Source organism: Pygocentrus nattereri, chromosome 13 (genome assembly GCF_015220715.1).
Source record: "Pygocentrus nattereri isolate fPygNat1 chromosome 13, fPygNat1.pri, whole genome shotgun sequence".
NCBI lineage: Eukaryota > Metazoa > Chordata > Actinopteri > Characiformes > Serrasalmidae > Pygocentrus > Pygocentrus nattereri.
This window is the reverse complement of record NC_051223.1, coordinates 33,533,691-33,558,912: the sequence shown is the minus strand read 5'-3', so window position 1 is coordinate 33,558,912 and position 25,222 is coordinate 33,533,691. Positions and strand designations below refer to the sequence as shown.

The 25,222-nt window shown below is 40.6% G+C and overlaps 1 protein-coding gene across 2 annotated transcripts in view; it reads left to right on the top strand.

The window, feature by feature from the left end:
* ptprea (protein tyrosine phosphatase receptor type Ea) overlaps nucleotides 1–25,222 on the top strand; it is a 120,254-nt gene that overhangs the window by 35,419 nt on the left and 59,613 nt on the right. For both annotated transcript variants that reach the window (XM_017701284.2, XM_017701275.2), the window contains exon 2: nucleotides 21,099–21,376. The gene's annotated coding sequence lies outside the window, so the exon portion shown is untranslated. The remainder of the gene's footprint in view (nucleotides 1–21,098; nucleotides 21,377–25,222) is intronic.

Genomic DNA, 25,222 nt, shown 5'->3' with positions numbered 1-25,222 from the left:
TACCCTTCATCAAGGGTCTGTTTCTGACCACAGAGTTGCTCTTGGTTGGGTGTCTTTGGGTGGTGGACCAACTGGGCTGAGCAGTTCTGAGAAATATCTAATTGTGATTTTCCTGTGAAGTATTGTGACTTATTTATATTGTGATTATTTGCTATAATTTCAGGTCCAGCCTTGTTTTTTTTTGGCTGTGAAGGCCAGAAAAGCCATTTTTGTCTTGATACGTGAATGTTAAACATAGTGCACCAAGTTTTGTGATGTACGCAGCACATGGGTACATTAAAGCTTTCACAAGTCTTTCAACCCGATGTAACACTCTCAGCCTAGTATTGACACTCATGTAAAAACTTCAAAACCTCAATGTTTGATACACACTAACATGCTATTATGATGTCAGTGTCAGTGCTGTTTTGTAAAAGGTTCAACACCCAAATAACATCAGGTTGTTGGTGTTGTGTCAGATGGCTGACACATTGTGCGTGTTAACAGATGGGCTACAGTCCGCAGTCAGACTTACACAGTGGTCCCCAAATGTATTTGGGCATTTTTATCACTTAAAAATGCATTAAACAAAATGTCAAACCAAATGGCATAGCTGGTCTGTTTCAGATTGTTATCATTTGAAGCAGTGCCAGTTTGTTCTATATACACACCTTGCATGTTGCGTAGTGCCCCATTGAAGAGGATCATATTATATTTTATGATTACTCATTAGATAAGTCAGTTATACCTTACTAAAGATTGTGTGATGACCTAATAGGTCTAAGCTGTTTGTATTGTTCAGGCAAAATGTGATTGGGTAAGTGTAACAGTGTGTTGCATTATTTTTTGTCATCCACATTTACGTAGTAGCATCAAATGTGACAGGATGGCTTTAAAAAGATGACACTGACGGTAAGATAAAATAACAAGATGTAAGAATGTCTCTTTCTTCATTAAAGTATGAGTGAGTAACCAAAATTGTCCTGCCGCTTGCTTGTTGCTGCTGGTCTTCACAGCAGGACTGTGCTAGCTTTCTACCATCAATATGAAATGATTCCAAGCTCTGTAAGCAATACATTACTTACGGAATAAAATGATGAAATATGCACCCGAAATAGTGTAAAATATGCATAATTTTGTTTCAGCCACAGGGTGCACACATTTGAATAGATGTATAATGTGCTATTTGTGCATAGAGGTTAGACATTTGTGACCAAAGGCTATGTTCTCATTACACGCCTCATTTGTTCAGATCTGATATCTAACTCAGTGATTCATATTCATGTAAGTGACACAAATCTGTCAGTTATTTTGAATGAACCTGTGTCCTGAAATCACCTGCATGCACATATCAGAGTCAATAACATCTCATGAATGAACTGCATTCATGTGGGCTGGAGGTTAGGAAACTGGCCCTGTGACCGGAAGGTTGCCAGTTTGATCCCCAGCACCGACAGTCCATGACTGAGGTGTCCTTGAGCAAGACACCTAACCCTGAATTGCTCCCCAGGTGCCATGGATAGGGCTGCCCACCACTCTGCCCAAGTGCGCTCACTGCCCCCTAGTGTGTGTGTATGTGGTGTCTCACTTCACGGATGGGTTAAATGCGGAGGTGGGATTAAAAAAGTATCACTTAACTTAATTCTTAATAATCAAACTAAACAGTAGAATCAGCTTTTGTTGTGAAGATAATTTGCTCTGAACAGTTCTCAGATGTCCATTGTTAGAGCAAGATGAAGGTGAATAAGAGTCAGATGCTTTTGTAGTGTTTACTAACTTCAACTAACTTTAACTTAGATGCTTCTGCGACTTTAATAGTGAATGATGCTGCATGCACAATGGAAAAAAGCAACAAAACAAAACACATGGACGAACTGATATGACCATTCCAGTTAAAGTTACATGGGCATGAATCAGCTATAGATCTGATCTAGGATCAAATATGAAAGTGGCTCAGATTTGATTAAAATTGTCAGTTTTGTGCATCTGCCTTGCCTGGAAAGCAGCAGATTTGCATCACATTAAGGCAAACATTTGATTTTTGCCACTTCATCCTGGTAATGTGAACACAGCCGAAGCGGTGCTGTGTATAGAAGGCCGCGGGGCGAATTTGGACAAAGCTCATTATCAGTTCGGTAATGTTAATCATTAATAGCTAGCTAATTGCTGTTGAATGATTGGCGAAGTTAGAAATTGTGAATTTACAAGCTAAACTTCATGTAGCTATTTGTTGTCAAAAGCGTTTATTAAATTCAGCTAACATAGTCAAACCTATAAAGAACTGTTTTAGAAGTTTGAACAGGAGCATTTGAGTGGACCTGCCATCATGAGCATTAATCATGAGCTTTCTTAAGACATCATTCATCATTTTACCTCATAAATTTGTAGAAATGCTAAACTCTAAAGGTACGTTTTTTTTTGCTTTATAGATCTGGGTGGTGGGGGGGGGTCAGATCAGGTTTTGCCTCAAGCCTTTGTAAGGCTGAGACCAATACTGATTTGCGTTCAGTGATTTCTTTGTAGTCTTCTGCAGGTGTACATCCAAAATGTCTCTTCTCCAGGCTTTCTCCATCAATTTGAAGTTGCGCTTAAGGTGTTTGTCATTAAAATTAATAACATTTTGTTAGACATTGACCTAAAGACCTGCTTAAATGGAAAAAGTGTCTGAAGAGAAATGTGCGTTTTTTTTGTAATTTAATAGCATTTTTATTTTAAGGCTTATGTTTTAACAAGTAGTACTGAGCAGCCATCACAGTCTTAGTTAGAACTTCCTCAAGCCTGTTGGAAAGTATCCCAGGTAGCTCCTTATGAATCTGCTGGAGAAAATGCAGGGGGTTTGCAAAGCTGCACCAAGTTAAAGGGGATCCACTTTGAGGATTCTAAAATGGACCATCGAACACTATTTTGGGCACTAATTCCATATCTGTTATTATATTGTTCACCTGTGTCTTTCCTGTTATTTTAATGTGGAAAATGGTGAAAATAAGCCCTCCATGTGGGGTGTGTCCAAGCATTTTATGAGCCTAGTACTCTTTATAGTGGGCCTACACTGGAGCATCATGAAGTGGACAGTGATTAGAAGTACAAGGTGTTTAATGATAGAGAGCTAAAGATAGACAGAAGACAGAATGCACGGTACGTGTACATGGATCTACAGGGTGAGAGAAAAAGAGACACAAGGTGAATAACGGACTCAGCTAAACTGTTCTGGGACCTGTTTTCATGTGTGCTGGACCTGACTTTTTGCCTGTGAAACTAGACTGAGACCTTTTTAGCTGACCTCATGTTTGACCTGTATAGGTGAGCTTTCTCTGACTCAGCCCTGTCTCATAGTCTCTGCAGCTCCACTGCCGCACTCTCTCTCCTCTTACTGCCCCATTCTCTGTTATTTTTACTGGCAAAATGACCAGATATGTATCTGTTCCAGGAAAGAGAGGTTTTATAACAGGCCACTAGAACAAATCTGCAATTGTTTTGATTCAAGCCGAGCCTTTTCTTTACAACAGTGCCTGCCTGCGACACCTGTACGTTGACATCATTCCATATTTACATCATCCTACAAAAACAACTTGGGGCAAGGAGGCCAAAACAAGTTTTCACCCACTGCTTCTTGTGTTGGAAAAAGACAAGATTTTCTTGCAGCAGTGATGTTTTGATCCTTCTTAGTGCTTCCTAGCACGCTACGGCTATGCGAACAAGAAGCAGAGCACACAAGCCTAATATCCCATCCTAAGATGACAGATGGGGTTCTTTGCATGATGCCATAGAAGAACCCCTTTTGGTTCCCTAAAGAACCTTTCAATGGATGAAGCATGAGGGTGAAGAAGCATTTCAAAGTTTAAAAATCCTCCACATAATGTACAATGTTCCTGGAAGAGCCTTTCATTTGGTAAAGAAACAAAGTTCTTTAAACTACTGAAAAATCCTTCACACTCACACTTACACGTCTCTTTCAAACACTGTTCTATGGAAAAGAAAAGAGTGCATGCTCTGCCTAGAAATGTGAGAGTTCTTTCATAGGAATGGTTGAGAGGTTGAACAGGCTTTACTGAACTTTGCCAAAAGCTAATGAGAATCGATAGTTTTTGTCAAACTATGTAATTATAGGGCGTGATATTCATTTCAAATGATATTTATATGTGATGCATGTGAAAAGTCACACTGTTAGAACTGATTGGATATATGTTTTGCTTGACTACAACAGAATAGCCTGACTTGATAGCATAGAATTTAAAGTTAGAAACATGATGTTATGTAGTGGCCTAAACAAAGATTGCTTCAAGTTCTGTACAGCTTGTCTTGCCTTGCTATGGTTCCTCTAAAAAGAATGCGTTTGTGGGTGGAGCATGAATTTTTTGCTCAGATTCAGTATTTCTACCTTGATGGTTCATATTTGTGTTTCCAAGTGAACAATAATGTGTCATGTGGTGTGAACATACTTCTACCCTGAATGGACCTGCAGGAACCCATTTTATATTTGAGTTGGCTGCTGATGACATGCTGCCCATACTGGATGATGAGTGCAGTATAGCAGTAATAGCATGTCAGTGATCTCCCACTGAATCATGCAGATTTTCTTTGAATGATGGTTTGAAGTGCACTGTTTGAATATTTTCTTTATTTCTTTTTTCTTTCTTTTCTTCCTTCTTTTCTGACTCTTTGTGCGTCTGGTGGAGAGGTGGTGGGTGGCAGTCACGCCTCACTGTAAATCACCTGACCGCTATTGCAGGGCCTTGCTGTAGCCACGGCAACCCAGCTGGTTACAGATTCTGTCTTCAGCAGTACATGTCATTATGTATAAAGGACAGCCAATGTTATGTCTCACAGTCGTCCAGAGTGGAGATCACACATGGGAAGAGATCAGGCTCAGTAAGCGTCTTTCACTCATCCTGTAATGCAATGTTCTTTTTTTCTCTTGACCACCTCCATCTCTCTCTCTCCCTCTTTCTTCTCTAACATGTTCTCTCTCTGTCTCACTCTTCCTCCACCCTTTTCTGTATATCTCTTTCTCTTTCTTTCTCTCTCTCTCTCTCTCTCTCTCTCTCTCTCTCTCTCTCTCTCTCTCTCTCTTTCTCTCTCTCTCCCTCTCTCTCTCTCTCTCTCTCCCCCCTCTCTCTTCTCTAACATGTTCTCTCTCTGTCTCACTCTTCCTCCAGGTTTTCCTGTCTGTCTCTGTCTCTTTCTCTCTCTCTCTCTCTCTCTCTCTCTCTCTCTCTCTCTCTCTCTCTCCCCCCCTCTCTCTTCTCTAACATGTTCTCTCTCTGTCTCACTCTTCCTCCAGGTTTTCCTGTCTGTCTCTGTCTCTGTCTCTTTCTCTCTCTCTCTCTCTCTCTCTCTCTCTCTCTCTCTTTTTGAGAAGTTCTCATAGGCAGTCCAATTTTACATTCTTCTCTAGTGTACCACAAACCCTTGCTTCCACACAGGAAGTGATGTCATGCGTTTCTCTTCCTGTGGCTGAATAGGGTGTAGTTTCTATGTTCGCACTGCCTCATGACTCAAACAGAAAACACCAGCAGCTGCCTGTCTCTCCTGACCTCTGGCCTGTTTGTCTTCTCTTTTGTCCTTGTAACCCTCAAAGGTTACAGTTAACATTGGTAACTGCAAAACATGTTGCAATTTTATGTTATATATTTGTATTATGCACTCAACCTCAGATCCTCATATTTTTACTGCTGCACCATCGAGAGTGTACTAACGAACTGTGGGATGGTGTGGTATGGTAGCTCCACCGTGGCTGACAGGAAGGCCCTGGAAAGAGTGGTGAAGATCGCTCAGCGCATTATTGGCGCACAGCTCCCTGCCATTGGAAACCTTTACCACCTGATAATGTTGCGTGGTTGAAGAACATGCAGCATTATCAGGGACTCCTCCCATCCCAGTTACACACTGTATGACCTCCTGCCATCTGGGAGGAGATACAGGAGCATCCAGAACCAGTCAGCTCAGGAACAGCTTCTTTCTGGCAATCATCACACTGCTGAACTTCACAATAGAGCCAGTAAACACTGCTCACATGGAACACTCTCGATACACACTGGACTTATTTATGTATCTTTAAGTACAGATTCTAATCTTTCAGTCAGTACCACATTTCAGTTTGTAGGTAGAAGAGGAAATATTTTGTCATGGTTTGAATGTGATGAAAGGTTCTTGTTGAGTGTAGTCTTGTTTTGCCTAAACAAAAATAATGCTTTGCATTCTGAACTCATTTTTGTCATTGCTGACATCAAAACAAACAGAAAAAGACTGAAAAGTAGACTAGTAGAAACAACATCAAAGAAAAGTAGACTTAATGTCTACTTAGACTAAGTTATAACAGTGAACTTTTAACTATTTGGAAACTAGTTTGAGTTCAAGTCAGACAGGTATGTGTGTATTTAGCACTATGTAACATTTGATGAAATCATTTGCTATTATGGGCATTAAACACATCCAGCCTTGACCTCTATAGTTGTTTCACAATTATTTATAGAGGTGTGTTAATATATACATGGGTGTGTTTGTGAGTCACACTTAATGCCCATTAAAGCTTATACAGTTACCTTCAGTCTGTGAGATCCATACTGAATCAATGACGGTTGTACACAAATGTCAGCTCGGAATCGGCACTAATACATTTAAATATTTGCTGGAAATTTAAAAATGTGTACATTTTGAGTGACTTCAAGTTGTAAATGAACTGCTATTGCTCAGATTCTTAAGCAAATCTGGAGCAATGTATCTGGAGCACCAATTTTGGAGAAGGGTTCCCAGAGTGGAGGGGTGGGTGAGGGTGAGATTATGCCTTTGAAACAAATGTATAGGTAGCACATTTTATTTAACAGATATATTTTAGATTCATTCATCCCCTGACCCACTTATTTTTCTGGGTCACCAGGGGGTGTTGGAGCCTATCCCAGTGCTCATTGGGTGCCACCCAATATTTCGAGATGTAATATCACAGATAAGATTACAGATAAGATACTAAATGTTTGGGTTTAGTTATGTTGCAGTCAGTGTAGTCTTATTCTGGCAGTGACTGTTGTGAGCATCATGCCACTTGAAGCATAACCAAAACGGTCCAGGAGAGTTTTTCTTAATAAAAATGCAGCGTCTCAGTACAGTTCAGCTTCACAGGCAATTACAGACAGTACAGAACCCTATGCAGCAATAGCAACCTAATAACCAACCAGCCACCAATTTCAGTGGGGGTGCAATTACATTTCTCACGATATGCCACTGCTCATGGGTCTTTCAAGCAGAGCCAATTTCTGTGCTGTAGACGTCCTAGCATGTACATTTTTACTCTTTTTGTCTGTCCATACCTCTTCCTTCCCTCTACATGCTTCTTCTCCTCCTTTTCCCTTAACTTTTCTAGTACTTAAGTTGTCCACTTTATAGTGAGGTAAAAACAGAGTGAGGTCTAGGAGAGGAGAGGCTTGCAGAAGTGAGGTGTCCTGTGCTGAGTAAATGTAAATGGAGGTGAATTCCAGTGTTTCTCAACAGTGTGATGTTATCAGCAAACTTCCTGATCTTGCTGGCCACAGTGGAGAACAGTTAGGTGCCAGGACAGGCAGAAATAAGAGAGAGCAAGGAAAAAGGAACGTTCCATATAAAGTTCCCTATGAACCTATGGAGAATACCCTTTCATAGGTTGTGCTTTGTTTCTTTAACACTCTAATCAGTGGCTCCAGCACCTGTGTGTTTGTCTTGTGCTCCCTTCTCTCCTGTTGTCCCCTTTCTTCCACTCCTGCTGTTCTGACGCAGTTCAGAGAGCAGCGCGGTGGGCATTAGGTTCCCAGTAAACATTATTAATCTGTATAAAACCTGTCACTTCATCCCCTGCTACCTCTCCCTCTGTGGTACCACTTTGCTGAAGCCTTCTTTGATTCATTTCCCTCACTAAACCTCATCAAAATCCCTCTCATTAATGTTTAACAACTCTAGGAACTGGATTCATTAGCAAAGCCTTTTCTGCAGTAGACTTAACAAATCCAAATGGAAAAGTGGTAGTGGAAAAAATCAGTGGTGTCGAATTGTAGTGATGAGTTTTCAGTGCTATACTATCAACATGACACTTTGATAGGACATGATTAATTACGCTACATTTGAGTGTTCTACTCAAACTTCAGATTTTACATTATGTGAGTACTTAGTAGGGATGGATACTGGCTTAAAACCTCTACTTTTCAGAGCCCTGATTCAAACTTCTCAAAGTAAGAATTCTAATCTAGGATAAGCACATTGCTGCTGTTGGAACAAAATCTCATATCTTATTTTTTGTCGTTTTTCACTTTCTTACATAATTTGAAAATGTCTGTTGCTCTTTATGTTGTGTTCAAAATTCATGATTGATGGATGAAAAGAAATGGACCAAAATAACTTGGAAAAAGGTATGGTTCCATTGACTTTGAAATGAAAGTATGTTTTTCCTTCTCCTTACCATTACGTTACCATTTTGGAGATACAAGGTTTTGTTCCAGTTTACATTTCATGCAAATATACTGAACTCTAGACTTAGGAGAGACTAAGAGTGTCTTTTCTCAATGACAAGGTCATTTCTCAATGACAGGAAAGGTCTGGCCCAACATCCCTAGTTAAGCTTAAAGACTAGGGCTAGGTTATGTGTGCAGTTTGATTGATCAAGGTTATTCTATTTGTTGGCCTATAATCCAAAAACATCCCCTTTATTGAATTCAGCTACTTTAAGATGCAACCATTGATGACACAAGTGTTTAACTGTGCACAAACAGCTTGTATAATCTTTGTAGAAATGCATTTCTAATACAATAGAACTTTCAGGATCATGAACCAAAGTTTACCATGCCTAATGGCAAGCATTGGCTGGAGAGGTGTAAAACTCCACATCCTAGTGCTGGGAAGCTTAATACTCCTGCAGCTGTGCTTACAGTGGAACTGTGTTCTCTGGAGCAATGGAGCTCCATCTAATACCAAAGTCAGTGCTTGACTTCTCTAATGTCTGAATGCAATCAGATCCTCTCAGCAATGTTCCAGTATCTATTGTAAAGCCTTTCCAGAAAGGTAGCAGCCATTATTGCAGCAAATGGGGAGGGAGCTCTTCATGAATACCCTTGCTTTCGAAGAAACATTGGATGATCAGATGTCTACAAACCTTTGGACATATATTACAATGCTGTGTTCCTTACTGTTATTCTGAGTAGCTTAAAACTGACTCCAAAGGAATTGGTAGTACATAAGACTTGGTAAGACAGAGAAAGTGCTGTTTGATGGTTGAGATAGTGCTTAATGGAAGCAGATGCTATTTTTGTCTGGTGGAGTTTACTGTCCATTGGTACAAGGTGGTGTTGGTAGATGATTGTGTTGGTGGGATGCTCTTAAAGCTGAACAGAGGGTGAATACTGGGTGGACATCAAATGATAATAGCAGTAGTTTGAAGTATGACACACGTGGGTACTAGTAACAGAATTGGGATTGTCGTGGTTACATAGCAGTGTGAAGTGTGGTTTAGATGACATTGACTAGTATTGGATGGATTCGAGTGGATAGTATTGAATGAGCTTGGTTTGATAGTGGACTATTATTGGTTGGTTGGGTGTTAAATGTCAGTCCTGGTTGGGTTCAAGGTGATTTTCCTGATCTGTCCCTTTCGTGTACATCTTGGTCTCAGATCTCAGTGAAACATTTCTCCTTAACCGGATTTGTGTATGTACTGAGAGATCCTGCCATCACTTTCTAATCTCATAGACTCCACCATTGAGCTACACTGCAATTGCTCATCAGCTGGAAGCGCAGTAGAGCTGTATATGGGGAAGAAGACAGCAGGCACACTTGTGTTTGTGCATGTGTAAAAAAATCTAGGTGAGATACTGAGTGTGTGTGTGTGTGCTCTTCTGTGCAAGATGAATCACAGGTGACAGGTGTGTGTGCTCTCTCACATTTGCCAAGGATAGCTATTTTTAACCTTGATAGAAAAAAAATCCAAATTGTGCTAAGCAGAACACATGGTGCAGAAAGCTGCTGATTTATGAGCTGCTATTATTTTCCTCTGAGCTGTCAGTGAGGCTTAAACCATTACATTCACATTCACACATTCAGATCCTACAGTAGAACCTGCAAACCCACTTTTATGCTCCTTTAAATTAAATAGGAATGAAGAAAACCTATAGCTCCATGTGTAATATTGCTCCATATCTAATTGGTGTGGATATGTGGGTGCCTCCTGACCATGAACCTTGGCCCAGTACTGACTTTAAGGAGCAAAACATTCAAATATTCAGATAATACTGGCCAGTATAATTTTAGGTTTATGCTTAAAATTTTACACATCAGTAGTTGTAGTTAAACAATGCTTTATTGACTCATGACATTGTCAGTTTAACAGCAGAAATTCAAAGTATTAAATAATACAAAGATTCTAGCACTGGGGTGGAGCTGCCTATTTTTGTGATTTTTTTTTTATTTAAAATTTTTCTACATTTAAGAAATGTAGTTTATGATGTAGCATGTTATTCCTGGGCTAAAGGTTAAGTTTGGATATAATTTTCATGTTTTTGATGAAATCGTGATGGTGTTTTGTAACCAGATTGGCCAGCTCAGCCTGTACTACTGACATATGGTTAAACAGTGAGTAACCCCCACAGGGGTTCTAAGTGCAACAGCCCTGTAAGGTTTTGAATTATCCTCAAAAGGTCATGGGTTTGAATTCCGTTGATGCTGCGACCCGAAACGTTACTATGGCACATAGTATATTTATACTCGCAGATACAGATAAAACTGTCCCATGTTATCAGGCAATATTTTATATATATATATATATATATATATATATATATATATATATATATATATATATATTGGTCAGGCCCTCGTATACAGGCTCCAAGACATCAGAGCAGAGACTAGTTCTACTCTTATCAAATCATTAGTAATGGATCTTTAGTGCACAGCTCTGTTACACTGTGATTCAGACTCTGGGCTGAGCCCAGTGCGTGTGGCCAGGTGCAGCCAGCTTCCACAATGCCTGCTTTTCTTCTGCTGGGGACTATCCAAATGCGTGACTGCTCTGAACGTCCATCAGATAGAGGGAGATGGGGAGTGGGAGGAAAGAGACAGGAAGAGAGGAAGAGAGGGATAAATCAGACAGAGTTCAGCCAAAGCTCTCTAACAGGCACGCTGGGCAGATTAGGAAGTGACTGCAGTGAACGCAGGTGTTGAACAGGCACTGGGTTCATGGAGTTATTCTTGTGCAAACTTCATTCTTTCTTATCGCAAGTGTCGTTTTTAAGGATGAAATTCAGCCGACAGGCTTTATCTAAATACAGAATGACTTTAAACTGTATTCAGAATATGTATTCATATATAATGCATGTTTTCTGATATAGACCCAACTCTGAAGACAGTGCTGTGTCTACTGTGGTCTGTGTTACAGAAGGATCACTACTGAGCTTCCTTTTTTGTTTGTTTTTCTATTATGATATACATTAAACCATTAAGCACATTCACATTCATGGCCTGACACTTTTAAAGAGTGAAGATACTGTTCAACCTTGCACAACCATGCAGTTTATTATATCTGCTAATGGATATTATACATCTTCATCTTCCTCCAGACACTGACGCAAAATGATGTGTTTTGGTCTCTGTCTTTATTGTATGACGCATAATCACAGTTCTGCCATATTATCCACAGAAGTGATGTTTTCATTGCTTTAAATTTCACTGAAAGGAAACAGATGCCCACCAAGCGAGAGAGGGAAACCATAGGAAAGCAAAACAGATGGAGGAAAACAGAAAGAGATAACATTAGCTGATAAAGAGCAGCAGTATGGCTGGGTGAAAGGGAGGATCTGTTTTTTCTGTTATCATATAGCAGTGGTGTATGTTTCATTTCAGCTTTTGTGGGGTGGGGTGCGCTGCCCATACTACCATATTTACACACACACACACACACACACACACACACACACACACACACACACACACACACACACACACGCACACCTTCTAAGCCGCTTCTCCTTCTGGGTCGCCGGGGGTGCTATACCAGCTGTCATTGGGAGAAAAGCAGGATATACCCTGGACAGGTTGCCAGTCCATCACTGGGCACCATATTTACACATACAAACTCAAAATGCTAATATTAGGCTTCCTTTTCTTCAGTGCCTCTGTTCTCTAACACAGATCAGTGTAATAGTGTAGAGGGCTGAGAGAGAGTCGTGCAATATCAAGGCTAGAATATCATTTTATCTACTTAAATAAGACGACTGCCTTCAGAGGTCAGCAGTATCAACATTGTTAGACATTGATAGGTGTCATGCAGGCCTGTAGAAGCTTTTTTCTTGCTTTAACGTAATAAATAAATAAGACCTATCACGTACAAACTAGTCCACAGCAGTAGTGTTTTTAATGCAGGGGAGAGCCACAGCCTGCGGCCGATAGCAAGCTGTCAGTAACTTACATTACCACACACAGCTGCTTAGTTTACCTCACTTTTAAACATCATTGCCTATCTTGAACATTAGAAAAGTGGAGCCGGCTCATTCTGTGACAGTAAAGGATCATGAAAGATTCATCTCCCTCCAAACATTAAAAGGGACCCGCCTCCTCCGCTCCCTGTAAACGGATGCCTGTGTAATATGGGCATGCCAGTCAGCATGATTTCTGCAAAATGTTAAAAAAAGAGGAAAAAGATGAAGATGTTCATAGTGTATTGCTTAGTAAATTCAATGTAGTCTTATGCACCCTCAGCCATCTGGCATGATTAAACCGTCTATTATTAAAAACGGTCCTCATTGCACAGATTGATTAAAACTGGAGCACAGAAATGAGGTCCTCATCAGCTACTTTGAGACAAAAACGTGACGTGGCTGGCTCTGATATTTTGAGAGGTGGCGAGAGGGACTTGGTCTGTTTCAGAGTGTGCCACTTCTTGATCACTCTGCAGGGTTTAGGGCAGAGTATATTTGTAACAGTGATAAACCACAGAGCAGAGTGATACTTCTGCTCTCTTTGAGTCTTCACTTTGGCACACTTCACTTTCATATATATATCAAAGCGCAATAAGCAGTTAGCTCTATAATTATCGGCACCCTCAGCAACAATGAAGGTTGTGAAAAATGTCTACGTTTAATTAACTCACTTTCACACTGATAGTATGAGAAAAGAAGCTAATTTTGAAGTACATTGAGCTAATTACCCACAAAGACATCTTTACCATGAGTGCCAATAATTATGGAGCTGAGTGTAATAGTGTCAGTTATAGAGGTTAAGCGATATGTATTGCTTATTATAGCAATGAGTTAATTTAGCTTGTAAGGTTATCACATTTGCTGTATGATATATTCCTGTTACTTTTCATTTTTAACAAGGTAAAATATGCAATTAATTCCTACATTTAACTAGTCAGATTCAGCTGTGTGGAAGCAGATTTAACTCAGCAGGAATTCAGTTAACACTGGTGATGTTTGCATGCAGGTGGACTGGACGTTTCCGGTAAAGATGATCTTGTTGCTTCACTGTCCTGAGCTGTAGGTTTGGACAAGTCCAGCTGCCCTTTACACTGTGTAATATAAGATTATGACAGATTTGCAATCTAGTCAGCAGCCAGATTTTGTACAGTCAAAGCCTTTGTTATGTTGGGCCATTTCCATACTACTGTTTCTATAGATGATCCATTATCATCTATTATTGCTTTCAGTGGTACTCTGCTGATGACCACAAAGTTCTGGTTATTCATTGCACAAAGTATGTTTGTTTTCTCTGCTCTGACAAGCCTGACCCATGAGTTCACATGAGTATCCTATATTGGGAAAATGACCTGTTCAGGGTGTATCCTGCCTTCCGCCCGATGACTGCTGGGATAGGCTCCAGCACCCCCCCACGACCCTGACAGAGAAGCGGCTTAGAAAATGGATGGATGGATGGACCTCAGTCTTGAGTCCTGTTCCACCAGTATACTACTTGATACTGGCTGGCTGTAGTTCCAGTCCTTATCCAGCACACATGATTTAGCTAGGGTCTTGAGGAACATCTGACAACTACAGTCAAACATGTTAGATTAGGATTGCCGTTCAAATCTTTCAGGGTTTAGTAACACTGCTGTAGGTCAGTGGCTCTCCAGTCTTATCCTGAACAGTTTAAAAATGTTCCCTGCCCCAACACACCTGATCCAGCTCATGAAGGGTGTGAGAATTACTTGATAAGCTGGATCAGGTGTGGGTGAGAAGGGATTACCTGAAAATATGCACGGAAGTGGATCTTCATGTCTGGAGATGAGAACCACTGCTATATGATCCTCCCTCATCCACAAAAACTGTCAGTGGCACACTAAAGGCATTTATCCACCAGGCAGTGCAGCAAGGCACGTCAGGCATTTTGTTGTCATTTCTATTGCCAGGTGATATGTACTGTATCCGAGGAGGACTAGGGGTGGGTGGAATGATATTTTATCAGTATCATGAGAAACAATGTCACAGTATGCTTTTCTGATTATACTGTGGATATCGACAGCACTAAAAGAACACTGACTTAACTACTGACACGAACTACTTTTCATGATAAAATGAGCATAATTGGGCCCGTACCATTGGTTTCGATGCAATATAGACTAAATCGTGTATCATGAAAATTTCTTGAAATATCTAGATATTCAACCACAATTCCAATGAAGTTGGGATGTTGTGTAAAACATAAATAAAAACGGAATACAATGATTTGCAAATCCTTTTCAACCTATATTCAATTGAACACACTACAAAGACAAGATATTTAATGTTCAAACGGATAAACTTTATTGTTTTTTGCAAATATTCATTCATTTTGAATTTGATGCCTGCAACACGTTCCAAAGAAGTTGGGACAGGGGCAACAAAAGACTGGGAAAGTTGAGGAATGCTCAAAAAACACCTGTTTGGAACGTTCCACAGGTGAACAGGTTAATTGTAAACAGGTGAGTGTCATGATTGGGTATAAAGGGATCATCCCTGAAAGGCTCAGTTGTTCACAAGCAAGGACGGGGCGAGGTTCACCACTTTGTGAACAACATTGTTGAGAACCATGTTTCACAACATGCAATTGCAGGGAATGTACGGATTTCATCATCTACAGTGCATAAAATCATCAAAAGATTAAGAGAATCTGGAGAAATCTCTGCAAGTAAGCAGCAAGGCAGAAAAGCAACATTTAATGCCTGCGACCTTCGATCCCTCAGGCGGCACTGCATTAAAAACCGACATCATTATGTAATGGATTTTCCCACATGGGCTCAGGAACACTTCAGAAAACCACTGTCAGTGAACACAGTTTGTCGCTCCATCTACAAGTGCAAGTTAAAACTCTGCCATGCAAAGTGAAAGCCAGATATCAACAACACCCAGAAACGCTGCCAGCTTCTCTGGGCCTGAGCTCATCTGAGATGGACTGACGCAAAGTGGAAAAGCGTCCTGCGGTCTGACGACTCCACATTTCAGATTGTTTCTGGACGTCGTGTCCTCCGGGCCAAAGAGGAAAAGGACTGTACAGATTGTTATCAGGGCAAAGTTCAAAAGCCAGCATCTCTGATGGTGTGGGGGTGTGTTAGTGCCCATGGCATGGGTAACTTGCACATCTGTGAAGGCCCCATTACTGCTGAAAGGTATATACAGGTTTTGGAGCAACATATGCTGCCATACAAACAACGTCTTTTTCAGGGACGTCCTGCTTATTTCAGCAAGACAATGCCAAGCCACATTCTGCACGTGTTACAACAGCGTGGCTTCGTAGTAAAAGAGTGCGGGTACTAGACTGGCCTGCCTGCAGTCCAGACCTGTCTCCCATTGAAAATGTGCGGCGCATTATGAAGCGCAAAATACGACAACGGAGACCCCGGACTGTTGAGCAACTGAAGTTGTACATCAAGCAAGAATGGGAAAGAATTCCACCTACAAAGCTTCAACAAGTAGTGTCCTCAGTTCCCAAACGCTTATTGAGTGTTGTTAAAAGGAAAGGTGATGTAACACAGTGGTAAACACGCCCCTGTCCCAACTTCTTTGGAACATGTTGCAGGCATGAAATTCAAAATGAGTGAATATTTGCAAAAAACAATAAAGTTTATCCATTTGAACATTAAATATCTTGTCTTTGTAGTGTATTCAATTGAATATAGATTGAAAAGGATTTGCAAATCATTGTATTTTGTTTTTATTTATGTTTTACCCAACATCCCAACTTCATTGGAATTGGGGTTGCATTATTTTTTGCACTTTTGCCCACCCCTACTGAGTACCCATTCTGAATTTGGTTACCCTTTTTAACAAGGTACTAAGCATGCCAAGCTGGAACAGCTGAGTAGACCTAGAAATTGTACAGACTGTTATTTGGTCAGATGCAATTGTCACAAAATCATCATGTGTTGCCACCTGAATCAGATTACTACCAACAAACAACACTAGTCTATGCAGAACATGCACAGAGGCTAGACTGATTTTTGAATAATGAAAGTAATATATATATTCTTGAGTCTTGAACATATACACAGAGTCTTGATGAATTGATTCAGTCTTTATTAATTAAAGCTTTTATTATAGCTTGAATCAACCTTTTACATGAACATATACCCAGAGGCTAGATTAACCAAGTCATTCTGAAAGAATTTAGGCAATATCTGAATTTAATCCACACAGTACTTGAACACATGTACAGAGGCTGAATAAATGATTTGTTTCTTTAGAATTTAAGCAACGTATAAATTCAATTTTATATGCGCACGCAGATCTTAAATTGATAAATTGATTCTTGACAAACTGAAGTAATGTCTGGACGACATCTGTACATTTCTCAAATATATTTACAGAGGCTAAGTGCTTGAGCCCCCCTCACCCCCTTAACCAAGTACCATGCTCTCTTATTCCCACACACTCTTTGCCCTTCATCCATGGCTGACTAGCACCCACCCCCACACCCTCCTGTCTTCCACAGCATGGCAGTGACATGACACACATGTGAGCAGCCCAGGACAGACCAGAGGTGACCTGCATAATTGGCTGTGCACTTGTTCAACACATATAAAAGGACTGTAACCAGATTTCACGCGTAGAGAGTGCTCGGTCACAGCACGGTTTCTTTCATCTGCTGCTCGAAAGGTCACTCTCAGACCATTCTCTACATAGTGGTGGCTCAGGGCATGGTGGGAAGATAAAAGATGTGTGGACTCATTGATCTTAAGCTACTTATGTCCCTCCTGACGGAGGACTAGTGAATAGGATCAGACTGTGCCATTCATACAGTCTGCTGGGAGAGTTAAAATGAAAGCAGTAGAATATCAGGAAAACTGATGACTGTTTTTATGTAATTTAGCTTTATCGTGCTTTTTTCTCTCCTTCGTTTTATTGTTTCGAAATACGCCTCTGTCATGGCTGTGCCTTTACTGTGTTTAATATTTATATCATATCATGCTTGTTACAGCAAAGTGATACATCTCCTCCACAGTATTCAAATATGAATGGAGCTATTATTGTGTTAGATGAAGGCATCAAGTTTGACGTGGAGTTGACATGCATCCTATGCTTTTATACTGCATGTAACTCTGCTTAAATTGCGTTGTGTGACAGGCACCCTGTCATCTGCTCACTCAGAGCAAATCCAAATCAGGAGGGAATAGCCAGTGGTTTCCCTTGACGTTCAAACCTTACTGTTGAGAGCCCTCAAAATCGCTTTCATTTCAGTCATTTTGTGGCTGTCAGAAATATGAAAGCATGACACAAATATAAAGGCATGACATTTCATTTTACCCCCTCCTTTCCAGTGTGAAGGCTGGGGGATTCATTTGTGCGCTGAAATTCTGGTGGGATGAAGCCATACTCTAAAAAACTGAGGTGCCTAAAAGTGTTCTTTGGAGAAATGTCATAGTAAAACAACCTTCATTTATGGGTTCTTTAAAGAATCACTTTAGTAAATGAGACATGAGTATACAGAACCTTTTCTCGAGTTTAACACTCTGGCATCTAAGGGCATATTTTACATATCTTCTTAAATTCACGTTTAAAGGTGCTCGCACATATCATGATGCCCATATGTTTCATATTTCATATATCTGTTATCTTCATCGCCACTTTCCAGAACTGCTGCAAACGACAACAGAAGCTGTAAAGTCTTTGTACATCAATTAAAATGTGTCTCCAATGTGGACTGGATAAATGAAGGTGAAGTGATGGGTAAGATCTTTAGTGATTTCTTGAGTATCTTTTGGTCAGTTTCACACAAAATGTAGATGGACACACGAATCCACCAATTGCACGCAGTGAGAGGCAGATTACATGTATCTCAACCTGTCTTTATAACCTCATAACTGCGGATATGAATCATGTAGGATTTCATGAGATGAGTTCGAAAGGGTGACTCTATAGATTCAGGAAACGTTTAGACCATATTTTTGTGCTGTATTTTTGCGAAGATATAGAGAAACATATGTACAAACATTGAATTTGATGTGCTGGTGAGTTAACAGACTCTAAAGGGTTAAAAAACCTCCATAAAATGTGAAGGTTCTACACGAATTAAAGCTTTTTCCTCTCTTAAGAATAAAGGTGCTGAAAAAGGTTCTTTTGACGATACCACTTTTGGTTCCTTAAAGAACCATTCAAGGGATGGTTGAGTAGAAAACTCTACCTAATGTAAAGCTTCTGAAGAACCCTATTATTGATATAGAAGCTTTGCGTAATATGAGGCATCCTGAAACCTTTAAAGGTTCATCACACCAGCAAGCATTTTTAAAACCTGGTTCTTCAGTGGCACCGCTCAAAGAACACAGAACAAAGAACGAAGAACGAAGAGTGTAGAACCATACTTCCAGGCCAAGAATCATTTAGGAACCTAAATTTAAGCGTACCTTAACCATAGTTTCATGTAAAGGGGTAAAAAAGAGAAAAATCTAGCCAATAACCCCCACACGGTCTGGTTGCTAGACGAGACCATCACCATAGCAACAGCTTGGAATGTACGAGCACCAGGGATTCTTTAGTCTTGCTATTTTCCCAGGTAGATAAATTGAGCTCTGCCACCCATGCACCCCCCTCTTCTCTCTCCTTGCTTTTTTCCTCTCTGACTCTCTCTCTCTTTATTCACACCCACCTCTCACCCCATTTCGTCTGTGCCCCCCCAAGCCTTGCTCATTTGAATGCATATATAGCATCTCCCCCAGGAGTTTGCTTGGATTACATTGCTTTGTATATCATAAAGGAGATGTTTCTGTGGAGAGGCTCGGGGTGGTGTGTGCATTCCCATTTGTCATAATTCTCAAAGCTGTTCAAATACACAAGCCTCGTCCAGAATATGACAGCTGCAGAGGGAAGCTTTTGCATTCTGGTCAAATCCAGATCTGTAAATACAAACTGGTGCAAATCTTCACTGAAGTGAGCAGAGTGCACTTCACAAAGTCTGAAATATGAAGAATTTCCATTAATGTTTCTCCCCTGTGTGATGAATATCAGCCTACAGAGATATTGCTGCTCTACGAGTATGTCTTTGCCCTCAACCTCAGTAATTCTGGATTGATATCTTTGAGGTCTTTTCAAAGGTTCTAGGGTTAATCTGGAGACTGACCTTCTTCTAGTTTTGTTGAGGGAATCACAGGAGCTGCTTACACTCCAGGAAACATTGCTAAATTATAAATTCCCACGACCCAAATGCGGATTTGGAAATGAGTCATTTCACGTTTTTTTTCTTTTTCTATGGTCTTTGTTGCCTGTTTTATATTTGTATAGTGCATAATTTCCATGTTGCTCCACTTAATAAGAATGATTTTTGCCTGCAGAAGCAGGAGAATCACAGGGAGAAGATAAGTGATAGTCATTAAGAATGGCTGGTGCTGAGCTCAATCCAGTTCCAGTTGGCCTAATGAAGGTGTTTTTAATAAAGAGACATCTTTTTTGCATGAAGCAGGTCTTCTCAGGAATTCAGATACTAACAAAGCTACTTTTTACTGATATATTTTGACAGAAAAGACTGTTATAGATAATGGTCATTCATTTGAAATATGACTGAAATATCTATGACTCAGCCAATCAGCTAAATGAGATTTTAGCATGATACCGTAGGAAGAATTTCAACCCATCCATCCATCCATCCATTTTCTAAGCCACTTCTCCGTCAGGGTCACGGGGGGGAGCTGGAGCCTATCCCAGCAGTCTTCGGGCGGAAGGCAGGATACACCCTGGACAGGTCGCCAGTCCATCGCAGGGCAGGCACACAGACACAGACAGTCACTCACACCTAGAGGCAATTTAGCACACCCAATTGGCCTGACTGCATGTCTTTGGACTGTGGGAGGAAACCGGAGGAAACCCACGCAGACATGGGGAGAACATGCAAACTCCACACAGAGAGGACCCTGGTCACCCGGCCGGGGAATCGAACCCAGGCCCTCCTCGCTGTGAGGCGACAGCGCTACCCACCACGCCACCGTGCCGCCGAATTTCGACCGCCAAGTATTTCAATTTTGAAATACTAATATGACAGAAGGCTACCATATGAGCTTTCTAACCAGTCACCATGTTTTAACTGTGTGCTGTGAGAATCCTCACCAATCATAGTTCCAGGAAAATGCCTTTGAGGATGTATCAAGGTACAACAATGTTATCAATGGTACAACAAATAAGGCAACTTATTTTGGTTGAAATAATACGTCGATCAAGAAATAGTACAAAATCAATATGTAGCATTAGAATCATAGGACCAGTATTTGGTCCATACTGTGCAAACTGAGAGCATATAATCTAAGTCTCATATTGCAGACTGCTTGCAGTTTAAATGATGTGAAGCTTTGTGGACTGTGAGGCCCTGTTCAATATAATGACTTCATTCTATTTCCCTATATGACTCGCAGGTTGGTCGTAATGTTCAATTAGACAGAACAGAACATCTCATCATGGCTGGCTAAAGCACAGCGTGTTCAAGTGAATGTATGCATTGTAGTCTTGTGTGTGTATGTTTGTGCTGTCGTTTACTGCTGGCCTGCTATCTCAGTGGATTTCTGGATATTGCTTACCAGCTACAAAATTCATACTCCTCAGCATCAACCTCTGCTCCTAATGAATAATGTCCTCCTGGATCTATATCTAACCTGAGTCTCTCTCCATCTCCCCTTCTCTCTCTCCTTCTCTCTCTCTCTCTCTCTCTCTCTGCAGGTGGTAAAGCTCCGCTTTAAGTGCGGAATCCAGCTGGAAGCGTGCCACACCTGTACAATCCGTTCAGCAGACTAAGGGAGGGAAAACAGACGTAAGAAAAGAAGGAAAAGAGGAAAACGAAAGTGGATTGGTCCCACTTTCTTCAGTCTGCTGACATAGGAGTCTGAGTGAGAAAGCAGTGGAGCCAGAGAAGTGATGTGACAGCCGGTCTCTTCCAGCAGAAAGCCGGCTATGATGGACATCAAGATCAGCAGGCACTAAATCTTCACTCTATCAAGGTACAGTCATGCACCATAGGAAAGTGTCATCAGGAGAATTTAGCATGTTTTTTGGCAATACATAAGTGACCAACTTTAGCAGTTCCTCATGCACAGACACATACACACTTTCACACACACAGAGACTTAAACAGGGAACTTGAAGTGATGTGAAAGATCCATCAGTTAGCACTTCTGCAGACTGTGAAAGAACTTTGGCCAGCGCAGCACTGCAAAGATTCAGTTCTGCTTGAGTTGAAACATTTGCATTGCACATTAAACCATTCAGATAGTTACATACATGACACCTTGCACTGTTAGCTGTTGATATGCACAGTGCATGGCTACAATTGATTGTGTAATCCATTACATGTTATGTAATGAAGTAGTTTCAGTCTTAAGCGGTCTGCCCACACGGCTACACAGACTGGCTGATGTATATTATATGCTAAGATGGCCACAGCTTTCATGATGTTGTCATGATGTTGTTTCACACTCTACAGTTCTATGTGTACATGCTGTGCTGGTTTGTAACTGTTTTCCAGGAAACACGAACTTTTCTCAGTTAAATCCTGGCCATTCACTGGTAGCAAGCTGTTTCCACCTCTGCACAGTGACAGCAGTGCAGTCAAGTTTATGGCAGCTCATTTTTAGTTAATTAATGACATTTTTGTTTGTAGCTCACATTTCCCAGTGGTCTCAGAGAGTTTGTTTTGGTTTTTGTTAGTTTTTTTGTATCCAATTTAGTTGCTACCCACCTGGGAGGGTAAAGGGTGAAGGCTAGCACGTGCTTCCTCCAAGAGCACATGAAGCAATACTACATCTTTTCACAGCCACTAAAGCACTAAAGCATTGGACACATTGGAGTGTGTTTGAAGGAGAAGGCTAACTGCCACTTGCACACCTGCATTGGCTAGCATTGTAGTCAGTGAGGGAGGCAGAGCCATCATGCCCACTTAGAAAGAGACCATTTATCCTGTCTTGGTCTCAAGGCCTCGGATGGCTGTGGCACTGAAGGGGAATCAAACAAGTTTAAACATATTATTTGATTCCCGGTGATGTCACATGGTCTGACAATAGACACTTAGATAGGAGTTCCATGTGGGTCTGTTTTCGTTGTAGCACTGTTTTGATGATTGCCAACCCCAAGATGTGATGCACAAACAGGCTCTGTGGTTTGTTGTTTTGTAGGTCAGGCTTATCCCCTTCCTGTCAAAGTATGTGCTTCTTGGCCACATTTTGAGCGGCTTTTTGGTAGGGCTGAACAATAACATTGATTTTTTTCTTCAGTTAAATTTTGGACAGTGGTAGACAGTAACTAAGTAAATGTAATTCATTACTGTACTTAAGTAGTTTTTTTGTGTATCTGTACTTAAGTATTTCGATTTTGGGCGACTTTTTACTTTCACTCCACTACATTTCAGAGTCCAATATCTGACTTTTTCCTCCACTACATTCTGAGAAATCTGTCGTTCCTTTTGGTTTCTGTGTGTATAAAAAGGTAACATGTCAAAACGAAAGAAGCACAAAGCCAGAGCACCAATCAGGGCACAGCGGTCTCTTTGTTCTGAGCTTGTTTTGACCTGTTGGTCATACCGACCCAGTGCAGCACACGGTTCAACATCAGAGGCAGCAGCGTAAAATCTGGGAGCACATTCATCACCTAAATGATGAACTAACCTAACTTTGTGTAAATAGACCACAATATAGAAATATGTCCACATATGCAGTCGTGACTAGCACGTTTCTTTTTTCTGAATTCATACAAAAACTTTCATTTTATAGTAAATTAGTTACGGTTAGTTTATGTTTAAACTTATTTGTGAACTTATTTGTGTGTTGAAAGCAAGTTTTTATTCAACTTTTAACTAAGTTGTAAATAAATCTGAAACTGAAACTTTACTTGTGTGTAAAAGTGATTTCAGAGCCACTCGGTTCTCCCTGATGGAAACTGTTTACCTTCAGTGTTTTGTGCTTATGATCATTTTAATAGACGTCAGCGTCACTAATTAATGACGTTCTATTAAAAGACTCGTTTACCAAGAGAGACGCTGGTGGATTTTCACCTGAAATGAGTTCATGAAGCCAGTCTGGTTATAAAAATGATAACAGGACATCAGAGCCAGAATTACTCTTTTAGTACTTTTACTTTATACTTAAGTACATTTGAAGGCAAACACTTAAGTACTTTTACTCAAGTTGAGGTTTAGAGTAAGGACTTCTACTTTTACTGGAGTAATATTTTACCTTGGGTATCTCTACTTTAACTCAAGTACATGATCTGTGTACTTCATCCACCACTGATTTTGGATACCACGCTGCTGAAAAATCCATAGAAACCGTTAAGTGTTTATGTTGGTAGTTTTGTAATGTGTTTTGACTTTTTAATGGGTTGATATCACAGTGTAAAGTATTATAATGATTTAACAAGTGATTAGCAGCTGACTCCAAATGCATCTGATTGTTGTACAGGAAATGTGTGGTCTGGACAGTAAAATCATTGGGTTTTAATCCTAATGGTTTCTAATGATCCTTTTTCAGGCGAGCAAGGTTAACATCCTGTTGCCAGTACTGATACTGATCATTTTAGAAGTCTTCTTGCGCTAATTCTTCCTAAAGTGAAAACAAGAGAAGGTGGTAACTTCACTATAACCTGTTTCAAGACTTTTCTATGTGCAGGTTGTGTCTTGAAAGAAAACATCAAGATTGGATGTATTGATACTTTGTATTGATCCACCCGTATCTAATTACTGGCCATGACCAGAAGTCTGGCTTGCAGGACTAGAGCCTTAGTGACCCTTTTTTTTAGACAGCTGAGTTTGCCCCTTTGCTAGGGGTCTCTCCATGACCACTTTAAAAGCACCAAAGACAGCATTACACCGGCCATTTGAATGGGCTCCCACAGGGATCTCAGGCTGCTTGTCACACCTTACTGTCACACACTGTACTGTCTGTTTCATTTGTTTTCTTGTTTGTTTATTCATGTTTGTCACCCCATGATACCTGCCAGGGCTTGTTGCCTTCTGTGAACTGTGCATTTATTCATGCTTGTTTTTTTAGTTCGTGACTTACGCTCTGGCTCTCCATGAGAGATATTGAGGTGGTTTTGCTCGTGACTTCTAATGGCTTTTAAATAAAGCTATTGTTCTAGTTATTACTCCTCTCATAATGCATGGCTGTTTGGTGAAAGAGGATGTAGGACACTGAGCATGCAACCCAGAACAAAACATTGTTTGGGAATGGCGGTGTGGTTATATGTGTGTGTGATCTTGTTTCTTCCAGCGCTGTTACTTTTATGATGCTGTATTATTTAGAAAAAGAGTGTGCTGAGGATGAAGCATGGTAGAAATATTTTAGTTCTTTAAATATACAATATGTGGGTGTGTAAGGTTGAGGTTTGAAGGGACCTATGTGTGTGTGTGTGTGTGTGTGTGTGTGTGTGTGTGTGTGTGTAAATGTCTGTTTGGACATTTTCTCTAGAGAGAGAAACGAGGATACACAGTGCTGAAGAAAGACCATTGTCTGGGTGTTTGTCAATCTGTCTGTCATTCTAGCAAAGCTACAAAGAAAAGAGTGAGCTTCACGTATTTCTTAGGTAGAGAAAGAGGTGTGTGTGTGTGTGTGTGTGTGTGTGTGTGTGTGTGTGTGTGTGTGTGTGTGAGATTTTCCTGCCAGAGTGAAACAGGAAGACCGGCAACTCAGGAAAGGAAACTGCCTCTATCAAACACCAGATGGAGGACAGCATGTGCTTACACTGCAGAAAACACACACACACACACACACACACACACACACACACACACACATTGGTGTGACCTAAATTGCTCATTCCAAAATTCTAAGCAGAATGAAACAGTGATATGGACT